A 17033-nucleotide genomic window follows, 5' to 3' on the forward strand; every position below is an offset into this window, starting at 1 on the left:
TATGTGTGTGTGTGTGACAGAGATGGGATTTATGCACATATACAGTTTTAATGAGAACATCAGCAAATGAAGAAAAGCCTTTCTTGAATGGACATCAGCAAAGTCCAGGAAACTTCTAATGTATTGCTACAATAACTCTTCAATGAAAGGCCTGTTTTGGTAATATGATTAAACAAAATTATATGGTATTATTTTCAAGTCAGATGGCTTTAAAAAGGATGTAGTAAAAACATTTCAAAAGCAAGTATTTATTATAAATATTGAAACAAACACCTGGAATCTGTGTATTTAAACAATCAGGTACAATGTGTCAAATTTTGTTTGTTCAGACCTTTCTTGAATTGCACCACATCTGCTGTCAATAACAGATCAAGTTTTTTGCTTCGAACTCAACAATATATATTTTCGAAGACCTATGTTTTTTGAAATAATGGAATCAGATCCTTAATGCAAATCAGCATGGTTCCAATGAAGTCACTGGATTTACACTAAATGAGGAACTGGCCAAATGCATTTCTGTCCTTTGTCTGATGCATTTAGATTTAAAGATTAAATCTATGAAATGTTGTGAATAGTTTCATATGTATTAAGATGCAACAAAAATACAGAGGTAAATTAAGATAAAGCATCTTTGAAGAGGTCTTTATGTAAATGAAGATTTCTAAGGATTTGAGGCTTCCCTACTTTACAATCTAATTGTAGACAAATGATCTGCTGGTTTATGATATGTTAATTTCTGGGGGACACCATCTCTCTCCACTCTCTAGCTCAACTCTTTAGTGCATTCAAATATTAGAAAATTTATTTTAAAGATTATTTTATTTTCTTTCTTTGTCACATACATAATCTATTAGCATTTTGGCCAAAAAGGTCTCCATCACAAAAGGCTCCTTTATAGAGAAAGGTGAGTGGTACCTTAACACAGGCTGTGTTGGCTGAATCATCTATGATTATTTTATGGCAGATAAAGAAACATAAAGAAATCATCTTCAGATGGAACTGTCTAACTGCTATCATTATTATTTAATGTTGGCATTGCAGTAGTTTCCAAATGCCCTAATAGAAATCTGGGACCCATTGTATTATGTGCTGTGCAAACTCATACAAAAATATGATGCCTGCCCCAAAGAGCTTACCATCTTAAATAAACAAGACAGACAACCAGAAAGATGCATACACCATTTAGGCTGACATACCTATTTTGCCTATCTTTTTTTTTTCTTAAAGATCCCTTCAAAATCTCCCTCCCTGCTACTCTGTCCTGTTTCAATGTTCCTGAACCATCCATAGACATACATTCAGGCACACAACAGGCTTTTAATGGAATTGTGGAAGGCAGGAGGAGATAGTGGTTTATATACTGTGACAGGCAGAGGTTGTTTTTGTAAGATTCCATTCACTCATTGTTAACATTGTACCTTCTTTTGCTCATTGAGTTTTCAAACATACAGTGAGTGGGGAGGACTTTGATTTGGGGCTGTTGCCTAGAAAGTCTCACTCTTGTAAGTAAGTTTCCAATTCAGTCATGGAACTACTCACATGTGTAGGGCTCTGCAGGGTCAGGTTCCTGATTGTTGTATACTTTTCATGTACAGACTGTACCTTGACAAGAAAAATTGGATGTACAGTATACAGGTGTTTAGAGCAGCAATATGTGTTGTGCTCAATTTGGAATGCTGCTCCTTAAACAATAAGGAGAGGGTACATTTGGACTATGTTTATAATGCACAACCCCTTTCTCCTTCATTTCCTTAGAAGCAACAAAATGAGTGTCACAATAGAAATTCATATAAAATAATAATTTACATTCATACTCATCTAAAGGCTATTAAAATATTTATAAACTACAAATATATGGCACTACTGAAATGCAGACACCACTGGGTTGGAAATTAGCGTCCAACTGGCTCATAGCACATTGTGCAAGAGTAGAAAAAATATATGTAGTCACCAACTTACTTTTTTGGTAAGGGTTAAGCCCTGTTGTTTTGGATACATTTTTCTAGTTAAAATATGTTTAGAAATGCTCCTTTTTAGAACTGCAGTGCTCTGAATGCAAGCAGGAGACCCCTCTGCTCTGCCACTGCCATATATATATGCCACATTAGATCAATCTGCTGCTTACAAAAATCTTTACAAAATCATTAAGGGAAAAGTCCAAATGCTTATCCACACAATTCTCCTTTTGCAAGGGCAGAGTACACTGTGCAAGCTGCATAGAACACATGGGAGACCAAGAACTGTTAGGAAATTCTTGTATGGAACAGCTGGAACAAGAATGTGGAAGAAGAGTACTCTATAGCATTCCCAGCAGTTTGTACCTTGAGACGGTCTCAGAGGTTCTGCAGGTGATTTGCAGAGTCAGTGTTTGTAGAAAAGAAAGGCTTAATCATCACACAACTGAAGCCCTATCTGAATAGATATTACTCAAGACCCTAGGAAGGTTGTTAGGGAAGGATTTTCTTCAGGCCAGGCTGTACAACACCAACTGTCTGTGTGAACACTGTCTGAAATCTTACTGAGTCAAATTTATTAAGTGGGTCAGGATGGTAAACTGTTCATAGTAGGCTTCTTTCTATTTCTCACTCCCTGGGATGTATATCAAGAGTAGTTTGATTAATTTATTGATATGAAAGAGAATTGCTTAGGACTAATCACTCTTAAAGGAGATGTTGCAGTAAAAGGTTAACTGTTCCCTGAATGTACTAGATCTACAGTATATACCTATGCCTGACTCCTTAGAAATCTGGTAATAGCCTGTTCAGCAGAGATGTCACCAATTAAGCACAATCCCTAATAAAGATTCTACAGTGAAAAATCCCTATTTTTCTAAGGTTAATTGAAAAAAGTTGATAAAAGTGCAGCATCCCTTTTAAAATGTTACTCTAAAACAAAGATGAGGTAAACCACAAAGATCAGCTACGAAAATCCATGCAAATGGTTTTGGAATTCATTTCCTGGTACAACATGGATTTGCCCCTTGAAAGCACTTGCATTAATACTGAGAAAATAAAGAATCGGAAATGAATCATTTTCACTTTTAATACTGTATGTTCATTTTAAGTGGAGTTGTACCGATGTTGGGAGTCTCTATGTTAACATATTTAACACTGCTAAATAGCTAAACATTGCTGAATTGCTTTTGGAAATCTATTTAATTGAAAGCAAGTTGCCAATTTCAATATGAACACTGATCATATTTCAACATGTGGAGTCTTAGGAACATGGGAATCTTCCATACTGGATCAGACTTATGGTTTATCCAGTATGGTATTCCACAGTGGGCTGCAGCCATTACATGATTCTTCAGAGGAAGGTAAAAATGATACATAATGCATTTGGCTTGTTGAATAATGCTGTGCTATACTGTGGGAAGGAGATTCCTTTTGAACTCCTTTTATTTCTGCTATATTTTTTGAGTTAATGTCCAGAATTGAACACAATATTCAGGGAGAGGGTTCACCCTTGATTTATTTAATGGTGTTATAATATTTTCTATAAAAAGAAAAGGAGTACTTGTGGCACCTTAGAGACTAACAAATTTATTAGAGCATAAGCTTTCGTGAGCTACAGTTCACTTCATCGGATGCATTTGGTGGAAAAAACAGAGGGGAGATTGATATACACACACAGAGAACATAAAACAATGGGTTTATCATACACACTGTAAGGAGAGTGATCACTTAAGATAAGCCATCACCAGCAGCAGGGGGGGGAAAGGAGGAAAACCTTTCATGGTGACAAGCAAGGTAGGCTAATTCCAGCAGTTAACAAGAATATCAGAGGAACAGTGGGGGCTGGGGTGGGAGGGAGAAATACCATGGGGAAATAGTTTTACTTTGTGTAATGACTCATCCATTCCCAGAATCAGACGTCAAGAATTATAACATTCAAAAACCAGTTGGAGAACACTTCAATCTCTCTGGTCACTCGATCACAGACCTAAGAGTGGCTATACTTCAACAAAAAAGCTTCAAAAACAGACTCCAACGAGAGACTGCTGAATTGGAATTAATTTGCAAACTGGATACAATTAACTTAGGCTTGAATAGAGACTGGGAATGGATGAGTCATTACACAAAGTAAAACTATTTCCCCATGGTATTTCTCCAATAAATTTGTTAGTCTCTAAGGTGCCACAAGTACTCCTTTTCTTTTTGCGAATACAGACTAACACGGCTGCTACTCTGAAACCTGTCTTTATAGATCTTAATGTTTTGTTTGCTGGTTTAACTGCCTCTTCACATTTTAATTCCTTGGTCTACTTTTTCCTGAGTGGTTCCAGTATATTTAAAATGCAGCAATGCAAGTAAATAGGAAAGTGTTTCCTTCCAAAGTGTATGACCCCGCATTTTTCAACACTAGATTTCATCTGTCATTGTACTACCCATTCACCTACCATTGTTTAGGTATTGTTGGCAAATGTTGTCATTTTATGCGTGACTTCCTCCTGATCGTGACACTGGTTCCAATAGCAATAAGTTGTGAACACTTCCCTCACAACTATATTAGCTTTTTTTTTTTTGCATTCTAAGAAGCAGCTGTTTGTTAGGACTCTTTCTTCTGGCTTGCGTAATCATTTTTTATCAATGGCAGCGCATTGACCTTTGTTTTCTAGTTATCTCTTTCCCTTAAAATGTCTTATTCTCTGCTAAGGCCTCGTCCCATGTTATGTCTTAGAAAATGCTCTTGTTATTTCTTCTGCATTGAAGTTTGACAATGTACATCTATAAATTTTGTTCAAACTCTTTAACTTCTTTAGTTGCTCTCTCATATTTTTCATTGCTTGTTGGTCTAGATGGCTTGTGGATGTACCATAAGTGCAGCCAGTGGACGTGGGTTGAGAGGGATGTAGCCACCCATGTTTTATCATCCCTTTGCTGTGCCCCTCGGTATAGCTGTAGGACTTGTGCAATTTCACTCCAGATTTGTTTTATGCAGGTTGTCTGCAGGAATACTAGTGTAGTCTCTTTGCTACTAATGTGCTCCTAGTTATCTCAGTCTGTGTAAAATTCAATAGCAGGTTGTGCTCGCAGTTTGCAATCTGCCCTGTTAAAGGTGTTTCGGCAGAGTTTGCACATTCCAAAGGCTGCCTTATAATGTTACACACACCCTGTGCCACTCCCTGCCCTCCACTCCCCCGCCCAGGAACATGCTGGACTGATTCTCTCTCTGTTAGTGCTGATTGTTTATCTCAGCAGGTAAAGAAACTCTTCTGTGTTTCCTAAACAGCCTCCAGCCTGAAACAGCAGGGATTTTTTGTTTTTTGCGTTACCCATCCACCTGCCATTAACAGTTTCATCACCATTGAAAGACCCTCTGCTACTGAGATTTCAAACCTTATTGTCCTGTGGTCATTGTTGCTTAGGGGAACAGCCATACTTGCCTCTCGTACACAAAACTAAATTGGGCAGAGCTTATCCTCCTGTGTGCTCCAGAAGGAGCTGCTCCAAAAAGAAGACATTTATAGTATCAATAAGCTGCTTCTCTAAACCATGTACAGATGTGTTATTCAACCAGTTAATATTGGGGTAGTTAAAATCACCCATTATTATTTTTCTGGCAGATTTTGCCACTTCATTAATATCTTTCAACATACTGAGTTGCTTGGCTGCTCCTTCTTTTACATGGTTTATATCATATCATGCCATCACAGCATATTCTGTAGTTTTGAGTTAATTGCTCAATTAACAGTGGTATTCATAAAGTGCTAGGAAAATTCCACAACTAATGATTTGGACAAATTCAAAATAGGTTGATATTCCATAGTTTTAAATGTCAAACATGCCAATATCTGCAGGCATAAGACTGTGAAGGCTTAGAACTCAATAGCTCAGAAACTTGAGTCTAAAAATCATAGTAAAATCATCAGGCATACGTATAGCCCCCACTAGTCCCCATGTAAGGGGCTCTGTGCCAGCCTTCTTGTTCCTCGGGATGGTCAGGACAGAGAGATAGGGGCATGGAATGACTCCTCAGTCACTTCATGGATGGGTCTTGTGGAGGTGCAGAAGAAGGCGGGGGGGATAGTGCTGATGAACCCCGATTCTTCCACCCTCCTGGCCTCTGAGTCTTGTTTATGGAAGCATTGTGGAGTCTGCTATAATAACCATTGTATAGATGTTTGCAGGCACTGCAGAAACAGAGGAGTGATGGTGATTGGAGGGCGATTGAAAGGTTTGTAGTGGGCTTTTCTTCTCCCTCTGCGGTCCATGATTGGGTGTAGGTGCAGAACGGATAGTTAACTCTAATGGGCCATTGTTCCCAGCTGTTGTTTGGAGCTGCCAACTAGCTCTGTAGGCAGTGGGCTGATTCTTTGTCTGTCCAGCTGTCATGCAAGGTAATCAGGGGATGCACTGCCTAGCCATATTTGCCACTCCCCAGCACTTTCACTTTCATTTATGGCATGGGGGGGAATGAGGAGGACTCATGGACCTTGCCTGGGAGTCACGTTGATGCAGTGTGGCTGCAGAGTAGCTTCATGGCCACTTCCAAATAGGGAGAGGTTTTCCTCTCTGGATTCTACTTCACAGGTTCAGGGATCCTGCAGGGCTTTGGTCAGGCTCTGCACTCTGAAAACAACAGGGGCAAGATTTGGCATCATGGCTTTTGTCTGATTTTTGTACATTACTCATTTCACTCATTTAAAATCTTTCTGTATTGTTCTGATGATCAAGACTGAACTGAGTTGTAATGGTTTGCATACGAAAAAAAGGCTTCAGTTGATCAAAGCACTTAAATATGTGTAACTTTAAGCACATGAGTAGCTCCCTTATAACTTCAAAAAGAAAAGGAGTACTTGTGGCACCTTAGAGACTAACAAATGTATTTGAGCATAAGCTTTCGTGAGCTACAGCTCACTTCATCGAATGCATTCAGTGGAAAATGCAGTGGGGAGATTTACAGACCTAAAAGTGGCAATTTTAGGTCTGTAAATCTCCCCACTGTATTTTCCACTGAATGCATCCGATGAACTGAGCTGTAGCTCTCGAAAGCTTATGCTCAAATACATTTGTTAGTCTCTAAGGTGCCACAAGTACTCCTTTTCTTTTTGCGGATACAGACTAACACGGCTGCTACTCTGAAACTTACGACTTCAGTTCCTGAATAGTCCCATTGACCATGTGTGTGCTTAATTCCTTTCTGGAATAGTATTGATTATGTGTATGTTGATGCTAATTTGTTCAAATTTAAATTAAATAATTGAAAAACTAGTAAAAGATATAATGACCTTTGGACTTTCTCTTCAGTCCTGCTTGGAGATATTGTGGATGCCTTAAAGACATTATTTACACTTTATGACAAAAATATAGTGAATTGTCTTATTCCTCTTGGCAACACAGCAAAACTATCATTAAAATTTTTCATCAGTATTCTGTTTAGAGTTTTGTAAACTGAACACTACAGTGCTAACACATCATTTTTTAGATGCTTATTACAGTTCTTTCACATCTTTATAGTACCATAGTAAAGCTGAATTTTCCAGCTATGTGGAAAGTAGAGTAATGCAGCACTAGAATCTACATTAAAGTGATTCAATACTCTGGAGAAAAACCTTCTTGACTTGAGATCTGATACAGTATGTGGTTTGGGGGCAGTTGTAAAAGAGTTGCCAATCAACTTGAATGCTAGCAATGAAAGCTGCTTATAGCACATTGAAATGTAGGGGTATTTTCTCTGTAAACACACGTGACTAACATTAGCATTAATGGGATTTACATGTACAAATGGAAGGGAGAGTATACCCAAGAGAGCAATTTGATGTTTCAAAATTTAAAGATGGGAGAGATCAATTTGCTTGCAACTCATTTCTGCCTGAAAATAAAGGCAAATACCTGATCTCCTAAGGTAAGTACCATTCTGCCTATAAATTACTCCTAAACATTCTGCTCTGAAGCCATTAATCTGAACTTTAATCTGAGCAGGGAGAGCAAAAAATATGGATTTTTTTATTAGTGGGTCTATGTAAAAACAAAATACGAACACCCCCCTTCCCCCCCCCCACACACAAAAAGAGCCTCATCAAAGTTCTATGAGTTTGGGTCCAGTGAGTTTAAAAGGCGGTGAGGTCAAATGACTAGAGGACTGGACTAGGATTTCTGGCTCTGCTGTGTGACCGTGGGCAAGTCACTTTCCCTCTCTGCACCTGTGTTTCCTTTCCCATGCTGTCTGTCTTCTCTGTTTAGACTGTAAGTTCATCAATAATGCTGTGATTCTAGTTGGGGCCTCTAGGTGCTATTGTAATACAAATAAATAATAATATAATTCCGAAACCATATTAGTCCAGTTGAAAATTCCTTCCTGTTAATAAAAGGGTATTTTTTGTTTTTGCAAAAAAACATTTGTACAACAGATTTACCCTCTATCATTATTTTGCACTGCAAACTTAATTTCAAATTATAATTGAGGTATGAAAATAATCTCTTCTCTTTGGTTACTTATTTTTGCCATAATCTTATTAGGCTCCCATAGCAACATATGAAAACATTAACACAAGTTCCTTTTGTATATGACTAGATGATCATAGTGGTCCCTTCTGACCTTAATATCTATGGTTGAACATTTCCCCTGTAGAACTGTGCAGCATGCTGTGTTCACAAAGAAAACGCATCCAGCTTGATTGCTGCTTACTGTTGTTTCTCTAAAGATATATTTGGGGGTTACCTATTTTTATTTGCATTGTTTTCCAGATCAAGTGTAGTAAATTAATTAAACAATAACCTTAATGGAATCTGAGTTTGTGACCCAATAACCACCTACCTCTGACATGTACATGTGAGGGTGAACATTAGACTTTCTTTACTGGGGTAGTTTCTAACTTTATTAACAGTGTTGCTTTTATTCCAAATTAAAAATATAACATTAAATGATCAAAAAATCAGATCCTATCCTGGATTACTGGTGTAAATTCCCCAAACCAAAGAGTGGCAGTGACCTAAAAAATGGAGGTATCATACAATGTTAGTTTTAATTACATTCAGATACCACAGTGATAGGCTGGTATAAGAACCTGAATAGGATAGAATTATTATTAAATTTATGGAAATCAGCAATTAATATTAAAAAAAACCCCAAATTTCAGTTAGCAATAATTTAAATGAAGATGCTACCTATTAAAGTAGTGGCAGTTGGTATAATCCAAGGATTCTTTCTCTAAAATAGTATGGAAAAAATAGGGGAGATATTGGATATTTTTCTATACTTCATTCAGTAAGAATGAAACAAAAGTGTGAAGGAAAATGCTTCTTAGCAGGATAATAATATTAACAATACTGATACTAAAATTTTAAATGTAATATATTAATTTATGTGTTGATGATAATTTTCACTCTAAGGATCTCAAGCATTTCAGAGAGATGTATTACACCATCATTAATCAGAAGTTTTCAGATAATCACATCTTGTCATGAGACAGATATTGACCCAAAATATCAGAAAAATATTGCAAATGAATGATGACCCAAATACATAATAGATGTATAATTCTGTCTCAGGGTGGTCTAAAGGCCACATTTAAGAAGGTAATTGAGCTGGTTAAATAATGTAGTTTGCAAAGAAAGTTTGTTTGTTTGTTCTATGCTAGTCTGTAGATCTACCAGAACATCTGGTATGGGATTGTTAGCACAGACAGGGATGCAGCTTCTGAACTTAAGACAGACTGCCAAAAGCCTTCCACTTTGCTGTACCCTATCATGTGTCCACAAAGATGCAGGATGATAATTTTCAGCATTTGTGTTAGAGTATGGAGGAATAACCTGGCATCAGTGAAAAGAGGTTTGTTTATAGCTTATCTATTTGAGAGATGTTTTCTTTGCTTTAGGAAGATACTTCTCCCAGCAAAACCATATTGTGGAGTTGTTCCCCTTGTGCAGTGCAAATAGCTGATAAAGATCAACCAAATCCTAAAAACAATTGCTGCACAAAATGTTAATGACTTTTTGTAGCAGTCTAAATGACAAGATCTCTTTGTTGATTTCAAGCCTCAGATAAACCAAAGACTTGACAAACTCTAAGGAGTTAAGGTGAGTCAGACATCCCCTCCTCAGTAAAAGGCTTTGCTGCATCACTGCTAGGACAAAAAGTGAAGTGCCTCTCCACCAACTGCAAAAAAAGAAGGGACTCTGAATACTAATGAAGGATTGAGGGTTCAGTAACAGAGAAACAGAGGCTCTATAGATAAGCAAATATTTTCCCAGGACATCTCAGTCTGAATTGTTGTAACCAGAGGAAGTAATATTACTAAGAAAGTATTTAAATGTCTTTAACAGATATTAGATGGTGAAGTGGACTAGATGACATTTTCCTATCCAGACTCCAGTGTGAGAGAGATCTAGAAACAAGACTAACTTGGTCATCCTATTAATCACCAGAACTTCAGGCACAAAAGGTTTCCCAGAGGAGTTAATTCAGGGCAGTGAAGTTCACAAGGTTCATTGTGTTAGGAGACTTCAGTGCAAACCTGGACAACGTCTCTGACTCAGCGTTACAGAATCTCCTGCCTGATCTGTCCACTCGTGGGCCCTCTCTAGACTTACATACGCAGCCCAGATATACCCTTGACTGGATCCTTGCTCTGGATGTGAACATAAAGAATACAAGATTCACACTCCTATCACTTTGCCCTTCTGCTCTGACCATTCCTTACAACAGATCTCACAGGACAAAAGAGACAACCCTCTCTTAAAAATTCACATTGGCAGGAGTTGTACAAACACTACCAGCATTCAAGCACATCACATTTGACTCTGATGCTTGCCCTTCCTGGCAAGTAAAAGAGAGCAGAGAACATCTGTGACGTTTACTTGCAGAGGCTGCCAAAACCTTCTTCAAGGAGGGAGTTCTGCCCCTCTACGCTAAAGCATACAATTGTTATTTGTTATACAATTGTATGCATCTGTTATTAAGGAAACAGTCACATAATGTTGGGCTCCACAGCAATTACTGTCCGGTACCAAACTTCCCTTTTCGAAGAGAGCTCATCAAGAAGGTAGCAAAAGGTTTAGTATGTCAGCTGTCAGCTACCAATGTACTGAGCCCTTCACAACTGGGGTTCGGACCTGGGCACCTGCTGCTTTGGTGGATGACCTTCTCCTGTAGACAAGGGGTCATCCTGCTTGGATCTCTCTGATCACCAAACTCCCCTAGCCAACCATTCCTTAGCTCCCAAGATTCTTGTATGTGGTGCCCCTCAAGGCTCAAGCCTTTTCTCCCCATCATATTGAATATCTTTGTGAAGCTGCTGTGGAACGAGGTTAGATATCACACAATGGAATGCCAGCAATACACAGACAATACCCAGCTCTACATTTTTCTCATGGTAGATGTAAATGGCACCAGCTCTCAGCTCTCTCAATGTCTAGCACCTGGATGAAAAGAAACTTGCTGAAGCTGAACCTAGGCAAAATAGGTGGTGCTGATAGCAAAAGGGAAGCACTTTGAAGAAATCCCTTTCTCCATAACATCTCCATTTATTGAGTGCATATACAACTAACATTAGTTCACACCCTCAGAGTCTTTTTTGACTTCTCAGTGTTTTTGGATAATCAAATAACCACAAGTCTGAAAAATCCTTGGTTCCACTTGTAGCTGGCCAGAAAACTGCTCCCCATTGTGTTGGTCACAGTTTTGCCAAGATAATCCATATATTCTTAATCACCCTACTTGATTACTCATATCTAATTAACACAATCAACCTAAAAAAATGCTACCTAGTACAAAATACAGCCACATCTCCCTAGCAACACAGATTCTTGTGAACACATCAAATTTGTGCTTAGTTTGCTTTGTTGGCTCCTTATTAAACTTGGAATCCAACTGGAGATCTCTCTCCTAATATTCAAAGCCCTCCATGAGACTGGACTGAGTTGCTTGAGAGAGTGCTTCTCCTTACATGAGGATGACCTTCCAACAGAGCAATTAAACTGCTGAACAATTGTGCGTGTAAGAGACCGAACTTTCCTGGGAGCGAGACCTAGAGGATAGAATGCACTCCCACGAAAGGGAATGACCATTGGCCTCACTGCATTCAGAGCTAAATGCAAAGTTTAAATTTCCACAATCGCTCCTCATGCACATGTAACATAAGTTATTTACGCCCATCTAGTCTACACTCAAAATAAACACATTCTTCTAACTGGGAATAGTCCTACTGGGAAGAGAGAGAGAGTTGGTTCTGGTAATTATTCTTCTGTATTTTTTATTAATGAGGAGGCCCTCAGATACTATGTTGATGATGGCCACATAAGTAGCTAGCTAGAGAGAGGCTGGGATGGTTAGCAGTAAACCTCAGCAGACTAGTGAACTCCCACATTAGTATTTTTCAGAGACTCTCATCTCATTTAGATGAGCACATAGAAGAAATTAGTATCCAAGGGAAAAAGGAAAAAATTGAAAACCCTTATCTAAGATCTAGAGTTCCATCCTCTTCTGAATTAATATTAAGAGTTCTGAGTTATAGATACTTTCTTCCTCCTTCTTTGAATTATCTTCATCTTCCTGCCCTCTGGACATGGCAGAGAACTCAAATTCAGATTTTGTGAATTCTGGTTCTGGATTTTAAGTTAGACTCTGAATATTTTGACACAATGGTCAAGAGGGTATGAAAATGTGAGGAATTCAAATAAAGAGAGAGAAAGTTAAATCTGGGAAGTTGTGGAAGACTGATTGATTGATTTATGAGAGGGGAAACTCACAGCAAATCTCACATGCTGAAGAGACAACAGATAAAATGCTATAGAGTCTAGAAATCTAATATAACCAATATGGATGTATTGATTGTGTCCCTAGCAAAGCACACTATGATCCAAATAATGTTGGATAGAAATTAGATTTGGAGACCAAAGAAATGTAGAAATTTTGAGCCAGTTGCATGGCTGTTGTCTTCATTGTCAGTCTGCATCACAGAACTGAAAGATAAACAAAAATGTAACAATCATTATCATAGTCTGTGGATCCCTTATTTCCTTTCCATTACATCTATGGTATATAATGCTGTAGCAAGGAGATACCTGTGGTTTAAACCAAGGCATGCAGAAACACAAGCTAAGCAACAAGTCACTGAGTGCCAGGTTACTAGAGCTCAGAGCTGTCAAACTGGCACTAATACATTTGAGATGTAACACAATTCAGAGCCAGATGTTGGTGATGTCAAACAACATCATAGTATCCTCAGATCTGGATAGCACTACGTGCCGTTAGCATGTGTACATCTCCCCAGCTATTTGCTAATGTGCACATCCTGTGCTCATTCCTGTAATGTTAGCATTTCTTCATGTCAATACTGAATGCAGGCCAATCCTGCTGGCCAAGAAAGTTAAATCTGTAGCATAGTTTACCAAGCTGATTCAAAAGGACTTCCAGTAATCACCTTTTTTATTCTTCCTTCAAAGTTTTCTGCATTGCAATCTGCAGGACTCTTCTTCTTTTTTTATGCCAAAATATTTCAGTTCTTTCTGTTCTGCTATTGAGCAATATTGGAGACACAAGAGCCAAGAGGTGTTACCTTCAGCCGTGATTTTGAGGAATGGTTGTATACTAGTTTTAACACTAAGAGGAAGGAATCTTTGTTTTCTTACTGTGTGTATGTTTGTGTGTGTATAAAACCAGTTTTAAATCAGAGCTTATTCTCAAATTAATTCTGTAGATAAGTTTCTGTTCAGTATTTGCATCTTGGAAGAATCTTGTTCTGAATACAGCTGAGTGGGAGGATCCTTCTTTGTAGACAGCCTTGACTGATAGTTTTGGAACTGTCTCCTTCTCTGGCTCTGGAAATATATCATCTTATGGTAGATGAGTTGCTGGACATGCTCTTTTGGAAGAAGGAAACTGACAAGTTAGCAACATTTTCCATTGGCAATTCTCCAGAACAACAAACAGTCCCTAATAGGTCTTTGCAAAAAGAACAGGAGGACTTGTGGCACCTTAGGGACTAACAAATTTATTTGAGCATAAGCTTTCATCCATCCGATGAAGTGAGTTGTAGCTCATGAAAGCTTATGCTCAAATAAATTTGTTAGTCTCTAAGGTGCCACAAGTACTCCTGTTCTTTTTGCGAATACAGACTAACACGGCTGCTACTCTGAAACCTGTAATAGATCTTTGTGTATTTGCTTTTTTATGTTAATGTTTTGCTCCCTTTGTGATAAAACAAGGTTTCTTAACAGGGTTGCTACATAGCTGCTGGATAGTTAAAGGTGGATGACTATCAAATTTATAATTTAGAAATTTTGCAGAATAGCTACATTTATGAAATGTTTCACATACTACTTTGTACTTTTTTATTATCACTTGAATTCATTTCCATTTTACACCCTCTTATTCTAGATATTCCTCAACTAAGGTAAATTGTCATCCATTGACTTCCATGGAGCTATGACAATTTCTACCAGGTGAGGATCTTCCCTTCATGGTTTTATTACTCGAATTCACTTATTTTTATCTCCTTACTCAGTATGAAGAGATGGGGTAAAATGTTCAGAAGTGTCTAATTCCCCTTTTCATAAGTGACTTAGGCACTTTAGAATCCGTTTGAAATTTTTAACCCCTAAATTACTTTTGAAAACAGGAATGAGGCTCCTAAATCATATAGGTGCTTTTGAAAACTTTCTTCAGGATCTTTTTAAACACATTGTCGGAAGCTTTCTGCTTAAAAAAATAAGATAGAGAGAAGCTACAATTAAATTGGTTGGTTAAATGTTTAGTTGGCTAGCTGTTTGAAGTGCCTCAGTAAAGATTAGATCATTTTTAAAATATCTATCTCTGCAGCAGTTCTATTTCCTTCTCCTCTATTTATAATAAAAATTCCACACAAAATTCTAAGAGTATAGTTGGTTGATGGAGAGAGGGGTGGCACTAAATCTCCTGGAGGACAGATGTTCGGCTCCAGAAAACATTTTTTTCTGTAAACTTGTATGTCTGGTTAGAGTGAAGTGAAGTGGGGATAGGGGGAAGGGAATGTATTTTTCATCTGTGGACCATCCATAAGTGGCATATAATTGAACCCAGATAGATCCATAACACCAATATATGGAAGAGTGAAAAAAATTTCTTGATACCTTTGATTTCTAGCTAAGTCTATCATCCTGTGCTGCTCTCTCTAGGGCTTTGGGACACAAATTTATGAAGAATTTATGTACTATAAAATAGATAGTCTCCATTGCACTATGACCTCAGAAGGAGGGTTCTTCCAACAGAAATAACACATGGAAATGATAGAAAAACACAAACTCCATGGAAAAAGCATGTTTTGGATGATAGAATTTGGTGTGTTTTAGAGCCGTATTTTGGTCAATCATGACATCCCCAGACCACTAAAAATGCTAATAATAAACACATGGCTGAGAGATGTAGCATGTCTTGTCTTTGCTGTCAAATGGAGATCCATTCCTAGTTGCATGTTTGAGCTTGGATGACTGCTAGCAAAAATGCCACCTCATCAGTAGGCATGTCCCACCTTGCATATATCAGCTTAAATTGGACTATTACTATTACTTTATTCACAGTTGCTTTGCTTTTAAAATCACATCTTGAAACAAGGCACCTTTTATCATAGGAACTTGCAGCATCTCATGAGGCACGTCTGCTTCAATCTGTGCTATGTCACTTCAAGATTGCTTTGGAGTAGATAGATATTTTGAGCTTTGATACATACAACCTTGTTTAACTGTCCTGAACTTTGAAGAGGAAGAGTCTGGAGCCATTAGTAGTTCAAAGTATTCGGAAGCAAAGATGGAGCAATGGATTAATGGACTATATTCTACCTCTACACACTTGGGTATAGTGGCAAGTGAAAATGAATTTAGTGGTCAAATACTAATGCAAAATTGATGTTTGCTCATATGACAAAATCAGGACACAGTTTAGCAAGCTAAGCAATATCTACTGAAGAAAGGCCAAGGAGCAGGAGTCTTGCAGACAACACTGAAAAATGTGCTGTTTAGGAACACTTGCATTCTTACATGAAGGGATCCGCTGTTGAAAATGCATGACATAATGAAGTGTATAAACAGCAATTACAAAAACTATAGTTTTGCTACCTATCTTTAAGGCAAGTTTTCATATAGCTTATATTGTTCAAATGATTTTACATGAAACATTCATATTAATCCAAATAAATAAATAAATAAATACAAAGTATATTGGGTTGATTGTCTCTTGACAAGACAGGCCAAACTCTAATGACAGAGTATTATGCATATGCAATTCTACCTTTAAGAAATCAGACTGATGGGACTTGCACTGCTAAGTCACTTTTTTGAAAATTTAACCTTAGGTACCTAAATATGGATTTAGAAGACTAACTTTAGGATACGAGGTTTGCAAATTTGGGCCACCATGAAACTGCATTTTTTTCTCTCTGTCATCCAAAGAGGAAGTAATTACACTAGTTCTGTTATCTGTATAGTACCAGTGGATAAATGCTGATATATTCTTGGTGACCACTGTCTACCATTACTTACACTAATGACAAGTGTACTGAAAAGAAGTAAAACCATATTTAATTTGGTTTAACTTTCATTCAACATTTTTACAATTATTTAAAAATAAATTTAGTTCAGACAAACAAAAAAAGTCATGCAGTTGATACATTTAAGCTCATTCTTAAATTGGTAAAACATGGATAAGATAATAAGCAAACAGAAATCTAGTTAATTAGAAATTAAAAGGAACCGTCACAAGAGTGAAATTCCTGCAAGCTGCATGGAAACTGTTTAAAAACCACTATTATAGAGGCTCAAAATAAATGTATATCCCAAATAAAAAAAGTAAGAGGACCAAAAGAAAAATGTCACCATGGCTAAACAGCAGAATAAAATAGGCAGAGGTAAAAAGGCATCTGTCATAAATATAAAGGAAAGGGTAAACACCTTTTAAAATCTCTCCTGGCCAGAGGAAAAACCCTTTCACCTGTAAAGGGTTAAGAAGCTAGGATAACCTTGCTGGCACCTGACCAAAATGACCAATGAGGAGACAAGATACTTTCAAAGCTGGAGGTGGGGAGAGGGGAGAAACAAAGGTTCTCTCTGTCTGTGTGA

General features: G+C 37.7%; 1 protein-coding gene across 21 annotated transcripts in view; it reads left to right on the plus strand.

Annotated features, from left to right (window-relative positions):
* The window catches only part of SOX6 (SRY-box transcription factor 6), a 450079-nt gene that overhangs the window by 65822 nt on the left and 367224 nt on the right, over positions 1-17033 (plus strand). The gene's annotated exons all lie outside the window — the stretch shown is intronic.

Source organism: Dermochelys coriacea, chromosome 6, assembly GCF_009764565.3.
Source record: "Dermochelys coriacea isolate rDerCor1 chromosome 6, rDerCor1.pri.v4, whole genome shotgun sequence".
Classification (NCBI taxonomy): Eukaryota; Metazoa; Chordata; order Testudines; family Dermochelyidae; genus Dermochelys; species Dermochelys coriacea.